Source organism: Pteronotus mesoamericanus, unplaced genomic scaffold, assembly GCF_021234165.1.
Source record: "Pteronotus mesoamericanus isolate MK-2021 breed Mesoamerican mustached bat unplaced genomic scaffold, CSHL_Meso_final scaffold_232, whole genome shotgun sequence".
In the NCBI taxonomy this organism is placed as follows: Eukaryota; Metazoa; Chordata; class Mammalia; order Chiroptera; family Mormoopidae; genus Pteronotus; species Pteronotus mesoamericanus.
In genome coordinates this window covers 6,941,602-6,959,517 of record NW_026555311.1, presented here as the reverse complement: position 1 = coordinate 6,959,517, position 17,916 = coordinate 6,941,602, and the positions used below count along the sequence as shown (strand labels likewise).

The following is a 17,916-nucleotide window of genomic DNA, read 5'->3' as shown; positions in this document are numbered from 1 at the left end:
GAAAAATAGTCAAGAAATACAGGTTTTCCCCTCACACTCTGCTCTTCTATATTTCAAGCCAAGAGTTAATATGTAGTTTGGTTATGGGTTTTCCAGAGGGCAGGGTGTCTGTTTCACAAAAATGGTATGTGTGTGTTGCGTGTATCTTTTTGCTGCTTATATTTTTCAGTTAATAAGGACTGTTTTCTAAGTCAGAGCCTATGGACTATTTTATTCTTTTTTTCTAATTGCCTGCATAGAATCCCATAACATGGAAGTATTTCACCATTGGTTTGTTCATTCGTTTATTTCATTCACTTAGTAATTACATGGCAGGCACTATGCTGGATCCTGGGAAAATTATAAATAATGGTGGAATAAAATCCTTATGCAAACTTTTTAGAAAGAAAACTTTCCCATTGCTGAGACATATGTTTAGAATATAGTGATTCTTAGATAAACAATGTGGGAACAAAATAGAAACTCAATAAACAGTTGTTGGTTGAGTGAATGACTCAGGTACAGACAGAATAGGAGTTGTTATAAAAAGAGATAGAGACAACAGATACATGTTTTCCTAACTTAGTCAGTTTGTTTTATCAAACCAAATGAATATCTGTAAAACTTGACTTACAGTATGCAATTGTTTAGCAAAAAAATTGACAAGAACATACCCGTTAGCCCTTTCTTATAGAGCGTTTAGCATTATTATTTTTGGAAGGTGACTAATCAAGGACTTAGTAAACTTTGATACATTGTAAGAACAAAGAGGTGCCATTAAAAATGAATTGGACAAGTCACTATTTTTCATAACAGAAATTAAGATGAATAATTTGCTTTCTCATATGTTGACAATGAGTAGAATAAAAAAAACTTCATTCAACTCAATCACAATTATACTATTATCTTTATTGGAGGATATTTAAGTGGTATAATAAAATAACTTAATTACTTATTTCATAATATTTAAACTGAGGCCCAGTAGTAACCACAAATTCAGAGCTTCCCATGGGAGACCTCGCCATGACAGAGCTGCAGGATTTACATCATGTGATAATGCAGACAGGATGGCAGGTTTTGTTTTGGTCTTTTTTACTTCATCCATGTATTTAGGCCCAAAAGCTCACAACATCATTTTTAAACTCTATAGAAAATCTTGTTTTCTTGATTTGGACATATTTCCATAATGTCCAAATATTTGGGCCATAAAGTAGGAAGTATGTATGTGGGATATTCACCCAAACCTTCCTGTGGCTGCCCATTTGAATCTAGTCTATGTTAGCCGTGGACAGCACACCTAAGGTTCTGATTAGGTCTGTGATTGTCTGTAAAATATGTTGGGCCCTGGCCGGTGTGGCTCAGTGGATTGAGCGTTGTCCTGCAAACCAAAGGGTCGCTGGTTCGATTTCCAATTGGGGCACATGCCTGGGTTAAGGACCAGGTCAGGTCCCCGGTAGGGGGAGTGTGAGACACAACCACACATTGATATTTCTCTCCCTCTCTTTCTCCTCACCTTCCCCTCTGTCTAAAATAAATAAATAAAATCTTAAAAATACATATACGTTGGTTTGGCGCTGACCCAGTGGCTCAGATGTTTGACAATGAGTACACCAAAAGTTTGCAGGGTTCAACTCCTGGTCAGGGTGCATGCCTAGATTGTGGGTTCTATCCCTGGTTGAGCACATAGGGGAGGCAAAGGAGTGATATTTTTCTCTTAAATCAATAAACATATTCTCAGGTGAGGATTAAAAAAAAATTTTTTTTAATGTTGGTTTGAATTTCCACTTACTTTGACTGCATCCTAGCAAACTAATCCATTTGCTATTGCCTTCTGGGCAAAATGCCCGAGCTTTGTAAAATTAAAAATGAACTCCAATTGAAAAGAAAAAAATAGACCCAGGGAAGATAAATTTTAGTTGTTGGTGTTTTCTACTGAGTGTATTTCCCACAACAATGTTGTGGAACCTTTGGTTAATTCAGGAGCATATTTATTTAGGGGAGGCTTCTCTAGTAACATCTCATACTTGTCTGTTTCTGACTGCCCTGCATGTCCGCCCCCCTCCCCCGCCCCCGCTAGCACTGTGTTTAATTACCATAGACAAATGATTGTTTACCCACTTTATTTCAGCACTAGGCACCCAGAGATGCCACTGGATTATTTTTGTTGGTTGTAGGGAATCACCCATAAGACAATGTAAATCTGAAACATAATTACCCTGTCCGCAGGTAGAAATTAACAGAAATCATTTCCGTTAACTAGCAACATTCCCTCTAATTCATCCTATTTAGAATTTCCCAGTCTGCCATCCTTTACTTTGAAAACTGCCCAGCAGGTGTGTATGAATAGCAACACCAAAAAGTGTAGAGCCTTGACCATTTTTAAGAAGCCAACACCCCTTCTAAAAACATAATTGCTGAGCTCATCGAAGAAACCACACATGACTGCCTTGTGCCCCAAAAGCTGTGGCAAAGCGCAGTGTTCAGCTGAGCAAAGAAAGATTCTTTGTTTATTTTAGTTACGGTTTCTTATCCTTAAAAAGAAGTGAGTCAATTAACAGGACAAGTGACACGGTCGTTAGTCACCGAAGGGAAAGTATTATTAGCCTCATTAACTTAGAGCACCCTTCCAGCTCGCACCTCGAGTTGCCACTGTATGGACTGATGACTAACCCTGCCAGGCCACGCTGTGAGGGCTGGGCACACACCTCTCAGACTTAGGCCCCGGCAACACCCTTTGAATAACCGCCGGTGTCCCGAAACCCACTCACGTCAATGTCAGGAAGCAGTTCCTGAATTAGGCGAGTTGCGGGGGTCGGGGATCGCTTCCCGGCCCCACCCCTGAAAGTTACTGGGAGTGACACCTAAACAAACAACTTTCCCAGATTGGTCTCCGTCACTGGTCACGGAGGTCCGCTCCGGGAGCTCAGACTCCGCGCGCAGAGCTTATCGGCCTTTCCTGCCAAGTACCTTCTTCCCTGCACCTTTAATGGCTGGGAAAGGGGAGTGTCGACCCGGGTTTTCTTCTTGAGAAGTCGCACCGGTTTTTCGAGCTCCGCTCTGCGCCCGGAGAGCCACAGCACCAGGAGCTGGCGCTGCCACTAGCGGCCCGCGGTGAGTCACTGTTTGGACATGGAGTGGGCGGGCGAGGGTGTGAGAGAATGAATGATGTCAGGAGCGCGCAAAGCGGCGGGCGGGGAGAGCCGGCCGCGGGGCCGCGGTAAACACCGAGCGCCGATCCGCTGGCGGAGAGGGGCGGGGAGACCCCGCCCTCGGCGCGCACTGAGCCACCAGAGCCCTGCTGGTGCTGCAGCGCCGCCGACACTGGCCTCGGGGGCGGGGGCCGCGGGAGGGCGAGACCCCGAGCAAACTTTCTAGCGGCCTCGGCTGCGGGGGTGGCTGCGGCAGCGGGCTCCGTCCGCTAGCAAATCCTCCGCGGGGAGCTAGTGCCTTCGGCTGGAAGCAGGTAAGGAGCACCCGGAGGGGGTGGGAGGAGGATGGGCTGGGAAGCAGCGCGTACTGCGAAGCTCAGGGAAAGGGAAGGTGGATTGGTAGCAGGGACGCGGCTCTAATTCGGCCCCGCGAGCTCCACCCCAGGACATTCGGCTTCGATTCTGCCAGATAGAGGATGGACGTGTGGCTTAAGTCTCTGCTTTGAGCGTTCAGCTCATTCATTTGCAACGATTTCGGGTAACTCGGTCCTGGCGCCGAAAGGACACTTTAAACCGTAGGTTGTCCAGAACCACTCGGGAGGTCAAGGCTGAAGTTCAGGTGGTGAAGGAGGGACTGATTCTCTTTTTCTTTTTGAGAGGCTCTGGGCAGCCCACACTGAAACCTTTCAACATTTCGCGGTCCCCTTAAGGAAAGACTTGGTTTCTCAGCGCAAATAGGTGGGAAGGGACCTGTTTGTCTTTTTGAGATATGGGTGATTGTTAATAGCCCGCGGCTATGTCTTGAAACTCCGGTGCCGTGTCCTGCAATCTTTTATTTATCAATCTTTGTCATTCTTCTATATCTTGTCTGATCTGATAGGATCTTAAAATTCTTTTGATATGTATTTTAAATTTTCGGAGAGATCTATTTACTGCCTCTAGGTCAGGTGTGAATTTTGAATTTAAACTTAACTTAATAAATCAATCTTTGGTTTCACCCCTCCTCCCATTTATTAAACGGTTGGGTTCTGTTACATTAAACACTCTGATTCAGTAAAATGGGACTATAAGGACTTAAGAGGGTAATTAGAATTAAAGCGCAAAAGACCTGTAATGTCTGGCACGAAGCAGACCCCAACAGATTGTAACTTTATATATAAATAACAGGGTGTTCCAGCAGACTCAGGTAATAACCAGTTAATTTCCACAAGTTTTCCTACTTATAAATCTGGTGGACTGAGTTTTGTATGTGAAGTCCTTTGGCAAGTTTCTCGGAATGAGGAGGGATGTGTTCAGGAAGGTAAACGTTTCAGTGTGTATACCTGAAAGGTGTTTGGTTCCCACTTCTTGTTGAGGGAGCTGCCAGTCAGTGTTTAAACAAAGAGTGGCTGAAAGTGAAAACAGAATTTGGAGGAAAGCTGGATGTGTGGAAAACTCTCTAACTTTATCCTTAACTCCTTTGTTCTTTAAAAAAAAAAAAAACGGAAACAAACCTGTGCAATATTCCCTTGGTTTAACGATACTTTTACTTCACAATAGTCTTCTGGTTGAAGCGTTGTTGTTTTTTTTTTAAATCAGTTAATATTTAATTTGGTTTTTTTAGTTTCGTTTTTAAGTAAAGCTGGTTGACATATGAACCTGGAGGGAAACACTTGGACACCTTTGCATTGCTGCCTCCTGTCCTCAGTTTCTCTTCTGCCAGAATCTCATAAGATCTCTAGGAAATATTCCAAAGAAGCCTAAGCATTGGTTCGGGTGTTATTGAAAACATTTGTTTTTGCCATATCTACAACAACTTTTAGGGTCAAAGGTCATGGGTGTTTTTCCTCAGTGCCATTGTAGAAAGATCTTGAGAGAGCGGTGGCATCCAGAATACCTGAGGCTATCTGGGTGGTAACTTACTGAGTTACTCTGAGCAAGTTACTTAAACTCTTTGGGATTCCTGTGGGACTTTAAAAAAAATACACAAAAAAAGAAATAATCTTATATCCATTAAAATAGACAATGGGATGCAAATGAGAATTAAAAGATTTTATTTTATTTACCTTTTTTTTTTAATAGAGAGGAGAAGGGAGGGAGAAAGGGGGGAAGAAAAACATCAATGTGTGAGAGATACATCAGTCGGTTGCCTCTCACACGCCCCCAACTGGGGACCTGGCCCAGGCCTGCGCCCTGAATGGGGATCGAATACGTGACCTTTCAATTCGTAGGCTGGGGCTCAATCCACTGAGCCACACCAGCCAGGGTGAACTTTTTTTTAAAGAAGTGATACTTAGAAGTGAGATTATTATTATTTTTATTATTATTTTAAAGAAACAACTACTTAGAATTCTAGACAGTTTCAGACTAAAGGTAGCCTATCTACCTTTATCCAGTTCTCTTATGGAGAAATTGAAGCCTCTCTTCTGAACTACTGTTGGTGAATATTTATTGAGCAACTACCGTTCCAGCCACTATGCTCGATGCTAAGGATGCTAAGAGGAAGGAGACACTGTTACTGCCTTTGAGGCTTACAGTCCTATGTAGTTCCCTCTGGCTTTGATTATAGAAAGGAAATGAAAGTGTCAAAAAGGAGAAAGGGGAATGGTTGGGAAGAAACTAGAACTAATTAAGGTACCTTAGACTTTCCTCCACTGATAATGCAAGTTCTAGTGGCAAGTTCTAGTGGCATAAGAGGTCTTGAATTGTGGCTCTTAAATTATTATGAGGCTGAACAACATAAATATGTGTTGCTTTACCCAATATATTATAAACAAGTTTAGCCCTTTAGTTAAGTAATTTTAAATGTTCTAGGGCAAACTTGTTTAAATGAATTCTGAAGGATAAATTCAACTCAATCAAGATTTATTTATTGTGAAGAAAGCACTTTGGTAGATTATTAAAAGAATAATCACTGTGTGTGAATATTCCTATTTATTAATATTTCCTCATATTAGAAGTAGTATGGTACAAGTTAAACCAGCCACCACCCAGAAAATTACTTACCGCTATATCTTCAAGTTCTTTTTCACCCCATGAACATATAACAAAGAGCTAGCATGTATCAAGCTTACTATCAGCCAGGCAATGTGTCAGTTGTTTTATACACAGAATCTCTTATAATCCTCACTGTAGCCCTATGAGGTAGGTATTCCAATGATCTCCTTTTTATTGAGGAGAAAACTGATTTAGAGAAATTAAGTAACTGTCTTGAAGTTGTATAGCTAGAAAGTTATTCTCTGCAAAACTGGGCTATTCCCTACATACTATTTACTAACTTACTTTTTTCCCACCCAAACATGGGCATCTTTATATCTCTAAAATTCTCATACAATGTCATTTATAGTCTTCTATTATATGTCTGCATTTTAACTTACTCAGTCTCCTATTGTTAAACAGTCGATTTGTTTGTTTCCAGTTTTCATTATTTTAAGCGACTTTACATTAAATATCCTTGTAGCTATATCTCTGTGCATATCCATGATTATTATAGTCACTTTAAAAAGTGATTTACAATGTTTAATTTAGCTGCCCTTTTTAAAACCATATTCAGGATTAGAAAAGTTTCTCCTTCCTCTTTAAAATTTGAGTTTTAGTTTCTCTGTACCTTTAGTGTTTCTCTTAAGATTTCAGCAATAGGATCAACATTCTCTGTGGAGCTGCACAATAGGTCAGTAGCTCATTGCATAAGGGATTTATCTGATGAAAATGGAACACACAGGCTTTCTTAAAGAACTGTTTGTGTTATTGATATTAGCCCCAAAGCAAACTTCTCTCGTGGGGAAGGAGAGCAGAATGGAGCCGAGCTAACTGTGCCAAGCAGCTCTCTAAAATAAACTCTACTTCTTCACTTTGCTTCCTTAGGTACCCAGTGAGATAGACAGGTTAAATTTTTCACATATTGCATTTAGCAGATTTATCATTAGGTTTGAAATAAGCTTAAACACTTTTAAATAGGCTACCTTTTTTTCTTTAAAAAAAACACCACCCTACACATTTGTCGTTTGAATATTTGAAAAGTGTATCATTGGTAAGGCATATTGTGTTGATTTAATGGAAGTGCAAGAAATTTCCAATTGGAAATTTTCATTATAGGTATAAAGTAGAACTTCATTTAAACATTCTCAAATTTTATTGGGTTGGCCAAAAAGTTTGTTTACTATTTTTTGTACAGTGGCTCTAGTAGTGCTTAGTTGTCTTTAACTTCATTCGAAATAATTTTGTTAGATTGTATTATGACAGTTGTTATTATTAGCATGCTTTAAAAAAAACTTATCAAAATTGATGAAGTTTTGTGCAGCCATTTTAATATTGAAGATGAAAGAAGATACGCAACATTGTGGGCATATTATGGTTTAATAGTTCAAGAAAGGTAAAAATGGAACTGAAACACACACACACAAAAGATTTGTGCAGTGTATGGAGAAGGTGCTGTGACAGATTGGACATGTCAAAGGTGGTTTGCAGAGTTTCTTGGTACTATTGACATTGTGACCAAATAATTCTTTGCTATGGGACTGTCTTAGGCATTGGAAGATGTTTAGCAGCACCTCTGGCCTCTGCCCACTAGAAGCCAGTAATGGGAGATAGCCAACGTACTCAAAATATCCAAATCAATAAAGTTATTGATGAAAATGAAAAATGTGTCTTTTATTTTATGGAAAAAAAATAACAGACTTTTTTGCCAATCCAGTACTATAAAATCATACTTTCTTGGCTACCTTGAGCCAAAAGTTTAATTTTGCTTTGTGTTTAATTTTCCATTTCCAGTGCTAGTTACTTTATCCTGATAGATATGATAAATGATATTGGAATATGAGTGGTGTTCAATTCAGCATCTTCATACAGAAATCCAGATCAGTTCAATTTATTAATTTCTAATAATGACTTACAATTTGGAGCAGAATTAAAAAATCAGTTAATAGAATTAATGTAAATAGGATAATCAGTTATTTGCTGATTGTTTTTTCCTTACTTCTAAACCCTAATTTGATTATTTGCTTACAGTTCAAAATTCAATCTTACAATTTTGTGTCTTAGTTTAATAGTATTGCTTAAAACTTTCAAATCAAACTTACGCACATTCGTAGATTTTTTTTTTTGAAGACGCCTTAACTAGATTGAGTGTCTTGTATATACATCTTTTCTTTCAGTATACCCCTTTGTACTGTTCTTAAAAAATTAAATAAAATCACATGCTGAAATTGTTGAAGTGGAGGGGAATGAAAGGGGATGAAAGGTAACAGATTCAAGTCCCAAAAGTCAAGTCAGGTGAAACTGTACCAGAGGGCCCTTCAAGTATGTACCACTTCTCTGCCTGGTTAGGGCCTGTGCTGAGGCTCGTGTGTAGGGACACCTTTTGACTGTGGAAGGAGAAATGCCCGGATGTCAGGACCAGCCTCAGACAAAATTGAGCAAGAGCTGAAATACCCACCTTAAGCATTCTCAACACTAAGTTTACCCTGCATTTCTGCCCACACCAGGAAAGTGCGCCATGGTTAGCTGAATAAAGGCAAATTACTGTCCAATTGAAACTGTGGAACTGCAGGCATCGTATGTATGGAAAATTGGGGAATAAGCGTCTACCCCTGGAGGTTAATCACTTTTAATGAAGATGATTAGAAATGCAAAACACATGGTAAGAATTAAACTTTTAAAAAGCCTTTCCACCAATTGGAAGCGACTGACAGTCGGGGTGTCCCTGGAGGTGGGAAAGGAACTGCAGAGAGGAGATGGGACAATGCCAAAGGCAGATTCTGTGTTCCTGGAGATGGGGGTGTACGTCTACTCCTCTCAAGGCCTGCTGGGAACTGGCTTCTCCTGTTGGAACCCGGGTCATGTGTACAATCCCCGAGGGCCTTGGCAGGAGTAAAAATGTGTGTCAGAGGCGTCTCTTGCCTGCTCTGGCGATGAGAATCTGGGAAGCTACTTTGGAACACAGGCCCACCTGGATGAGTTAAGGATACTCTGCCTTACCTGAGAACTACTTCAGTTAGGTGGTCTGATCTGACACCTAGAGAAAATGTGAAGGAATGAGGGTTTTGTTTTTTTTTTGTTTGTTTGTTTTGGGTTTTGGTTTTTTTTTTTTTGTTTTTTTTTGTTTTTCAATTTAGGGGTAGGGAAGAGGGTCAAAGAAGGAGTAATTGGTTTGGGGTCATGGGCTGCTTAACTAGCAGGCGTGCCTGGGAGGGTACCTTCAGTTAGCCCCCGCCCCGCCCCGGCACCCCGTCTCCAAAGAGTTGTGAAGACCTTTCAGAAGAAGGCTGGCAGCAGTAGTTGGAAGAGAAGGGATGCCTTTGAAACAGAGGGGCCAGGCAGAGAGGCCAAGTGTTCAGGTTAGTTTTCCAAGCTTCATCATACACAGAGCTGGAGGTAGTGAAGTAAAATAGTGAGTGTTAAAAAACGGTTGGTCCTCTGAGATAGGATAGCAATGGCCAAATGGAAATGCTGTCTTCATCTTCAGACAGGCCTGCAGAATAGAAATTGTATATTCTGTGCAGGTAGGAATGACATAGGAAGGTGAATGTACTCAAGGCTGCAGAGCTGGTAGGTGGAGCAGGGATTTGGAGCCAGAGGCAGGGGATTCTAATGACCATGAGCTGCCCAAAATGCTTCACAGCTTTCTGTAATGTCTCCTCTGGTTCTGAGATATGGCAGGTTTGTTGGGATGTACTTTTGACACAGGATTGAATGTTCCCACCCCATCTCCTGGAATGTTTCCCTCTGGTCTCTGCTGGCTTATACCATCTGTGAAGGAAGGCCAGCAAGATGAGTTAGGCCAGCGTGGACTGGAGTCCCAACACTTACCATCACTCGCCACTAGGTGACCTTGAGCAACTTTCCCAGATGCACTTCCATTCTCTGGCTGGAAAAGGAAATAAAACAGTATATACTTCATAAGGTGACCTTATGAATGATATGATTTTATGTGGGTACAACATTGAGAATAATGCCTGACTCATAGTAAGTACTGAGTGCCTCAGCTATTGTTATTTCTTTACATATAAGCTGTACCTCTAACTTTGAAAACAAAGGATTCAGTCCTTTTATCTCAAAAATCCAATTGTTATTTCTCATTAAAATGGATTGCTTATTAATAGAGTATCTATTTGTCACATCTTGCCTGTGATGGTAGGGCCTGGATCTTATCCCTCATCTTCCCTTCCTCCTTTACTTCAGGGTTAAAATAAAAATATTCAAGTCAATTGTACACTGCCACTGAATTCAGGAACTTTCATAAGAAGTTTATAAGATCAGCCGTGGATGCTGAAAAGCTTTCAAAGCTGCAGTCACAACACGCTGGGCCTCTCAGCAGATGCTCGCAGTGTTGGCACGGCGCGAATGCCGCTCTCCTTGCAGAGCTCAGCCTTCCGGGGAGTACTGTACCATGAACACCACGGCTCCGGAAAATGCCAGGGCCATTAAGAATCACAAACCCTACTGTCCGTCCCAACGCTCTGCATCTTTCTTTAGGAGGCCCTGAGACAGTTTAGTTAACACAGCCGCTACTGTTTCTGGATTTGCATTTGTTCTTTGAGTTGCTTACCCATCCAGTTATCACTACCCCAGTAGTTGCTACCGTACTTCAATAGCAACAAAGGGCATTGTTTGTGTTAAACTGTGTGAGTGTGTGTGTAAAATAGCATATCCTCTATGATAGATTACTAGTGCTGAAAAGTACATTCCCTTGGGATATTGCTTGATTGGCCGGTTATGATCAGGGCGTAGGAAGATTTAAAATTTTACCTAACAAATACTTACAGTACTCTCTATGTGCCAGGATTTGTTTTGAGTACTGTTAGCCATTTAGTCCTCCTAAATTACTGTGAAGCAGATATTATACCCATTTTAGGGTTTCTGTTTGAGACAGAGGTTAAGTCACTTGCTTAAGGTCGCACAACAGAGCTAGGTTCTAAAGCAGACCGTTTGGCTGCAGTCTTAACCACTGCGCTGTTGATTGTGGAGTCTAGCATGCATCGCACAGTTTGGGCCCCATTTATGTCCTTCAATTTGCAGCTTTATCAAAGGAAAAAGATCACATCTGTCTAAGTTTCTTAAGCTGTCAACCCCTTGATTTACCATGTGGAGGATTGCAACTAGGTCCTGTATTTCGTTCTTGTTATTGAAAGGTAGTGATGCCAAATTTTCCATATAGTATTGTCAAACATTTTTCTCTAAAAGCTGGTGAGTACTCTATGGGGTCTGGGAAAGCGGCAATGTATTCTCTCTCTCATTCCTCTATTCAACACCCTTAACTCAGCAAGAAAAGCTGCAAATTACAGCCCCTATTCTAATGGTTTTTATTTTATTTTATTTTATTTTCATTTTAGGGCTTTCCCCTATTGTAAATTAAAACAGTTAAATGTCCTTATTTGAAGAGAGTAGCTTGTACATGTGAGGTTTTTCTGGCTGTTTTCTAATTACTATTGAAGACAGTAGAAGACAGGAGTACATAGAATAACAGTCCTCCAAAGACGTTCACATCTCAATCCCCAGAACCTATTATTTTAATACATGGCAAAGGGGAATTAAGGTTGTGGATGGAGTTAAGGCTGCTAATAAGGTGATACTAAGATATGGAGATAACCCTGGGTTTTCTGAGTGGACCCACTTGCAATCACAATGGTCCTTGTAAGTGCAAAAGGGAAGCAGAAGAGTCCGAACCGGAGATTTGGCATCACTTGAAAAACTCCAGCAGCCATTGCTGGCTTTGAAGATGGAAGGAGCCATGAGCCAAGAAATGTGCAGTCTGTTTCAGAAACTGGAAAAATCAAGGAAATGTGCTCTCCCCTGAATCCCAGAAAGAAATGCAGCTATGCTGATACTTTGATTTTAGCCCAGTGAGAGCTGTAAGAAAATAAATTTGTTGTGTTTTATGCCACTAAATTTGTAGTAAGTTGTTACAGCAGCAACAGGAAACTAATGCAGGAAGTTAGTAGAACAATCTATGTTTTGATTTATTCCCTTGCCAGGACTGGGGAAGGGCTACCTAATCTCATGACACATTGTTATGGACATATCAGGCATAGAGAGTGTTTACATTTGGAGGCTGTTTTAGTTTACATATAAAATTAACCACTTTGGTCAAGGGGTGTTAAGGGCAGTTACCTTTTGGTAATTCTCGACATTTTTATAACTAGAAAATATTTAAAAGGACAGTACCAAGGTTTCAACCAAAAAATGGCCTTATTGATTCTGGAGCAAGTGGAGCCGTGTCGGCCTTTTTCGTGAGAGTTGTCTGACGGAAACGTGGTTCTGCGTCCCGTGGAGTCGGGGTCACAGCCTTGCTTTGTCTGGGATAAGATGATAGCCTAAATGTGGTGGTGGAGGTTATCACTTGAGTTTTCATTTCAGATTCCCTTTAAATTTTTTTAACCTTGTGTTTGCTCTGCTTGCCTAACAATATTCTTTGTATTCTCTGAAAGCAAGGGTATATCTCTACAAGGGCTTCCCTCATTGTGATGAATTAAACAAACAAAAGGTGTTAGCATTCATTGGGTTATCTGTAGTAAGAACTTGGGGGACTGTAGGCCCCCAGAGTAGATGATATCTTGGAATGGAAGCATCAATTACTGAAATTAAAAATAACAAGAAATGCCATCATGGAGTTAGTTAGTTTTTTTCCTTAAGAAATCATCCAATAACAGTCTTACACTGTGATTTGGAGACAACTTCCTTCAGTTAAGGGTCTCTTGTTGGTACAGTGCAGAAAAAGCACCAGAGTAAGAAATAAAATCTTGGGAATCTTCTTGCCTTGGGAAATAAAATACAGGATAATGTAGGATTTTTTAAAAAATAACTTTAAGAAAATATGGTGGCAAATTAGCTGGATGGTGTAAATAGATGTCTAGGAGTTTCGGGGGGGGGGCGGAATAGGCTCTCTTAGGTAGAAGTATAAAAATATTAAAAATTCTTAAAATCATGAGATAAGGTATTTTCATATTTGCAGTTCTTTTAAGTATACCCTTTTTAGGTACGGAATTGCTTCGTTAGTTTAGGGGGAAACACAGGGTCCAACAGAAGTAACGCCTGCTTGAGTGTGGTTGGTAGGGTAATAATATGGGTGTAATAATTTATGGTTTTAATTTGAACATCTCACTTAAAATGTCATATGGTGTGCTTGAGTGTGATATTGTTATGTTACAGAATTAATTACATGCTTATGATTTTATAATAAAAGCTTTTGTAATTTAAAAAAGGGGTGTTATTTGTGCTGGACTCTATACACAGACACATATAAATTATGATCAATTTCCTCTTATAAATGTGAAGGTGTAGAAAAAAATCAAATGATGTGAGTGAAGGAGAGTTTTGATCTGTAGTCTAAAATGCTTTTGTGTAGAAAGTTCTCAAGGCATGGCTCTGTGGGTGTAATGCCCTATATGACTGACTCATTTCCTTTCATTTTATCCTCATCAAGCAATTATTGGTTAATAGCTTGCTTTTCCCGGCCAGTGTCTCTGTAGCAGAATGAGGATGCCTTGGCTATGTACATGATCAAGGAAGTACCTTCACTAGTCACCTCCCAGTTGTCATTGATAAATTAAAAGTTCCGTGTTTACTGTCGCATCTTTGTTAGTACAAATCAGAGGTCCAGAGCTTCTCTCTCCAAGGAGAACTGACAAAGTAGTTTCTGAGCGTGCAACGGCCAGATCCTGGACCACTTGCTGACTTGCCTCCAGGACGTAACCATCCTGTAAGAACCCAAAGCAGTGGATTTCATACCAGGAAATTTCCCCCCGCCACTGGGCAAGCTACTGTTCTCACAAAGTTCTCAAAATAGGTTGCCTTGGACTTCATAAATGTGCTGACTCCATCAAATACCTGCACTGCATAGATGGCTGAAACAGAGTCCCAGCCCTCCTTAATTCCTTCTGAAATTGATTAATGCATTCAACACAATTTTTTGAGCACTTGCTTTGTGCTAGACATTATTTTTGACCCAAGGGATTCAGTGAACCATGGTCAAGGTTTCTACCCTAATGGAGATTGTTTGAGTTTATGTGCTCAGAGAGGAAAAGGTGTTGAAAAGGGAGGTTGAGCAGATGATAAGTGAGTAAAACCAACAAACAAACAAGATAAGTGCAGATTGGGACTTCTTTGAAGGAAACGTGGTGGCACAGTAGAGAGTGACCGGGGACATTTGCAATAGCAATGTCAAGAAAGGTTTGTTGGGAGAGGTCAGACTTGCACTCAGATGTGAAGAAAGGATAGGGAGGAGCCAGCAGAGGGAACAGAATGTGCATCTGCCTGGGGAGGGAAAGTGCTTGGTCACACAGGGAAAGGGAGGGAGGCCAGCCTGGCTGCAGAATGTGGGCAGGAGAGAGTGGCCAGAGAGAGAAGGGGATGAGGCAGGCAGGGCCAGGTGGGGTAACGCTTGCCGACATTGTATGCAGTGCGAGTCTCATTCCAAATGCAATGAGAAGCTTTTGTGAAGTGATCCAAGAAAGAGAGGAATATGATCTGAGTTACATTTATAACAACCATGTAGCTTAACTGCTGGGCAGAGTGGGGTGAAAGGGGACAAGAGGAGGATCAAGGAGATCAATTATGTAGCTCTTGGCAACATTCTGCATGAGAGGCGGCGTGGCCTGGAGTAGAGTAGTGGTATCGGAGGTGGAGAGCGGTGGGTGGATTTGAGAGGTGCGGAGGTAGAGTCAACACGACTTAGGGAGATAGGTTTGGAGGGGTGACGATAGGAGAAATCAAACAGGACTCCTAGTGTTTTGGTGGGTGACAGGCTTGTAGGAAATAGAGTTATGTTTTGGCCATTGGTTAGTTTGAGTTGCCTATTAGTCATCTTAATGGAGATAGCTGTGAAATGGCCAGCAGTGATAGAGGGACCTACATTCGGGGACAAGGTCAGGGCCAGAGTTGTGTCAGCATAGAAGTGGTACATAAGGTTAGGGAAATCTAGAATCACCTAGGGAGCTTTTGTAGGCAGAGCAGGGAGATAGAGATCAGACCCGGAGGAATAACAGAGCAATAGATCAGGTGGGAGACCAAGGAGGAACCAGGGAGGTAGGAGAAGACCAGAAGAGCTGTGTTGCAGATGCAAAACAGAATCTTGTGTTTAAAGCAGGGTGGAGTCCTCAGTTCTGTTGTAAGTTTTGCTGAGTTGAGTAAGATGAGAACACAGTATTCACCGGGTTTTGCAATGTGGACGACTCCTTTAGGTGCTGATCTTGTTGAGCTGTATTTAGAGCGATTGAAAGCACAAATGAACTGATCTCCAGCCTCCCCTCACTCTCCCTTCTCTACTCCATCCACCTAGGCTAGGTGTTCCCTCTTTTTTCCAGAGTACTGAGGCCTTTCTCTGTTACTGGACTACCATATCGTAATATAGTTTTTCTGTTGAAATTATGTTCCTTCTCCACTGAGCTTCTTGGGAACTAAATTTATACTTTTGGGGGGAATATTTCATAGCATGATGCAGACACTCAATACATGTTTCTGAATTAATGAGTTGAGTAATCTTATGTACTACTTTTTCTGTTTGTATTACATCTATGTACCTTCTTAGGAGACACGTATGAAAACCTGTGGAAATCACTTCTGTGTTTCAGGAACTTTATCTCTTCACATCTCTGCGTTCTTTTGGTGAAGCCACTGCAGTTACTCTGTACATTTCACCATTTTTGGTACTTGATTTGCCCCCTTGCATACTTAAATGTCTTAAAGGCCTAGTAGTGACTGACCTTAGCAATCTCAAAAAGGTTCTTGTTAGCAAGTTTTCCTTTTTTCCCCCTTGGTAGTTATTTTCCCACCAAGGCTGTGCGGAAGTGTTTTTTCCTTCTACAATACTATCCCTTTGTTTTCGACTTTGTTATCCTTCTGTTGCAACACCCCAATTATAATACCAGTTGCTGTGGAGATATTAAGTGTATTGCTAATAATGGAGGTTATTCCTTCAGGTGGAAGAATAGAAGCAAGGGGAGGTTTTAATCTTGTTTTTGTGCAGATGTTTCCTAGTAACAAAAATAACTAAGTGGTACTAGAGATTGTGGTACAGAAATGGTATAGGGCCAGCTAATGTGTTTAGAAAGGAATGGTTTTCTTAATCAAAGAAAATATTAATTTAAGCTTCTGGTCCAATTAGAGATTAATTCCATATCTTAATAACTTACTATTTATTCTTTTATATCCTTTGTTTAATTGGATGTTGCCTAATAGGGACAAAATGTTTTGTGGACTTCATCTTTAAAAATTCATTTCTTAAAACCTTTTAAAAAAACTTTACTAAAGGAGATGCATTTTAATATCGTTCATCTGATATTTATTTCCTGAAATCTTGCGGTTTTTCATGGACATTATTATAATTAAGATGATTATGTGTCCTGATTATATGTCCCAGTGTATACCTGTTGTCCTGGTAAAATTATTAGTAAGGATGTTAAATTATATGGTCACCCTAATTAAAGACCACATTTAGCCCTGGCTGGTGTGGCTCAGTGGATTGAGTGCTGGCCTGTGAACCAAAGGGTCACCGGTTTGATTCCCAGTCAGGGCACATGCTTGCCTTGCGGGCTAGGTCCCCAGTAGGGGGTGCTCGAGAGACAACCCATATGTTGATGTTGCTCTCCCTCTCTTTCCCTCTCCCTTCCCCCCTCTCTAAAAATAGGTAAAATCTTTAAAAAAAAAATCACATTTAGTAGAAAACTGAGGGAATTAAATATTTTTGTTTTAATCCACATATCTTTTATACATATATATGGATATAAATGAATTATATACATACATGCATATACACATATGCATATATATGTGTCTATATATCAAGATATGGAGATAGCAAAAGAAAAAGTATATAGTTTAGAACTTGCCAAATGTCTTGATACTGTAGAAGGATACACACACACACACATATAGTTGTTGTAAGCAAGTCAAAAGAACTTTAATCTTCCTGATCTCCAAATATTATTTTTTCACTAAGTTGCATTTCACTGTAACAACGCCTGACCTGGCTCCTCCTAAATGGGCAGAAGTTAATATAAGGGTGGCAATAAGGTGCAAATGTTTGCTGTTCTGATTTGAAACAACTTCCATATCTCTGGTTTGTTTTCCCTCTGCTCAGTATACTTGCTCTCGCCTAGTTCACATTAGATTGCCACGCCCCCACCCCCACCCCATGCATGTGGAATGGTTGCATATCCTGGACTGTTCTCTGGCCTTATCTCTCTATTAGCAGCTCAGTTATTGGTGCACCTGGAAATAGAACAACGGCCACTGGAGTAAGAAAGGAAAGGTCTTTTAAATTCTTGGACATCTTGATGAGTAAAAAATGCCATTTCATTTGCTGGCATTTTAATGTAAAAATATGCAAATTCCTCCCCCAGCCCACTCCCCTTAATACAAACTTTACTATTGTAAAATCTCTAAAAATCATACTAAAATTTTTATAATTGATAACGATTCTGGAGAAAATTGATAGGTTATGCTCTGGGACCAAGGGAAACCTGAAGTCATTTTAAAAGAAAATAAAGAGTTAGCGAATTGCTAGCAGTGGAGACCCTCTCTTGAGGTTAATCTCTAGGAAGCGGCCCTGACACACCCTTCTGTATTTCAGGAGAATAAAAGCTGATGCAGAGGAAGGGCTTGGCAAGGCCAGCGAGCAGCAGTTTTGCATCAGGCTAGGTGTACTCTTGTGAAGAAACAGACGTAGTCCTCCCCTTCTTGGAGCCTGCCACCTAGTGTGTGAGGCACCCAGTTCAAACAAGGAACGGAAGTGGATCGGACCTGAGAGAGAAGAAGAGGGGAGACCTCTGTTACACAGTGGTCAGAAAAGGAATGCTTTGAGGTAAAAGCATTA

At 40.7% G+C, this 17,916-nt stretch overlaps 1 protein-coding gene across 3 annotated transcripts in view; it reads left to right on the top strand.

Moving 5' to 3' along the window:
• Window positions 1–3,239: 3,239 nt before the first annotated feature.
• Window positions 3,240–17,916, top strand: part of SGMS2 (sphingomyelin synthase 2) — an 85,991-nt gene continuing 71,314 nt past the window's right edge. For all 3 annotated transcript variants that reach the window (XM_054591643.1, XM_054591644.1, XM_054591645.1), the window contains exon 1: window positions 3,240–3,442. The gene's annotated coding sequence lies outside the window, so the exon portion shown is untranslated. The remainder of the gene's footprint in view (window positions 3,443–17,916) is intronic.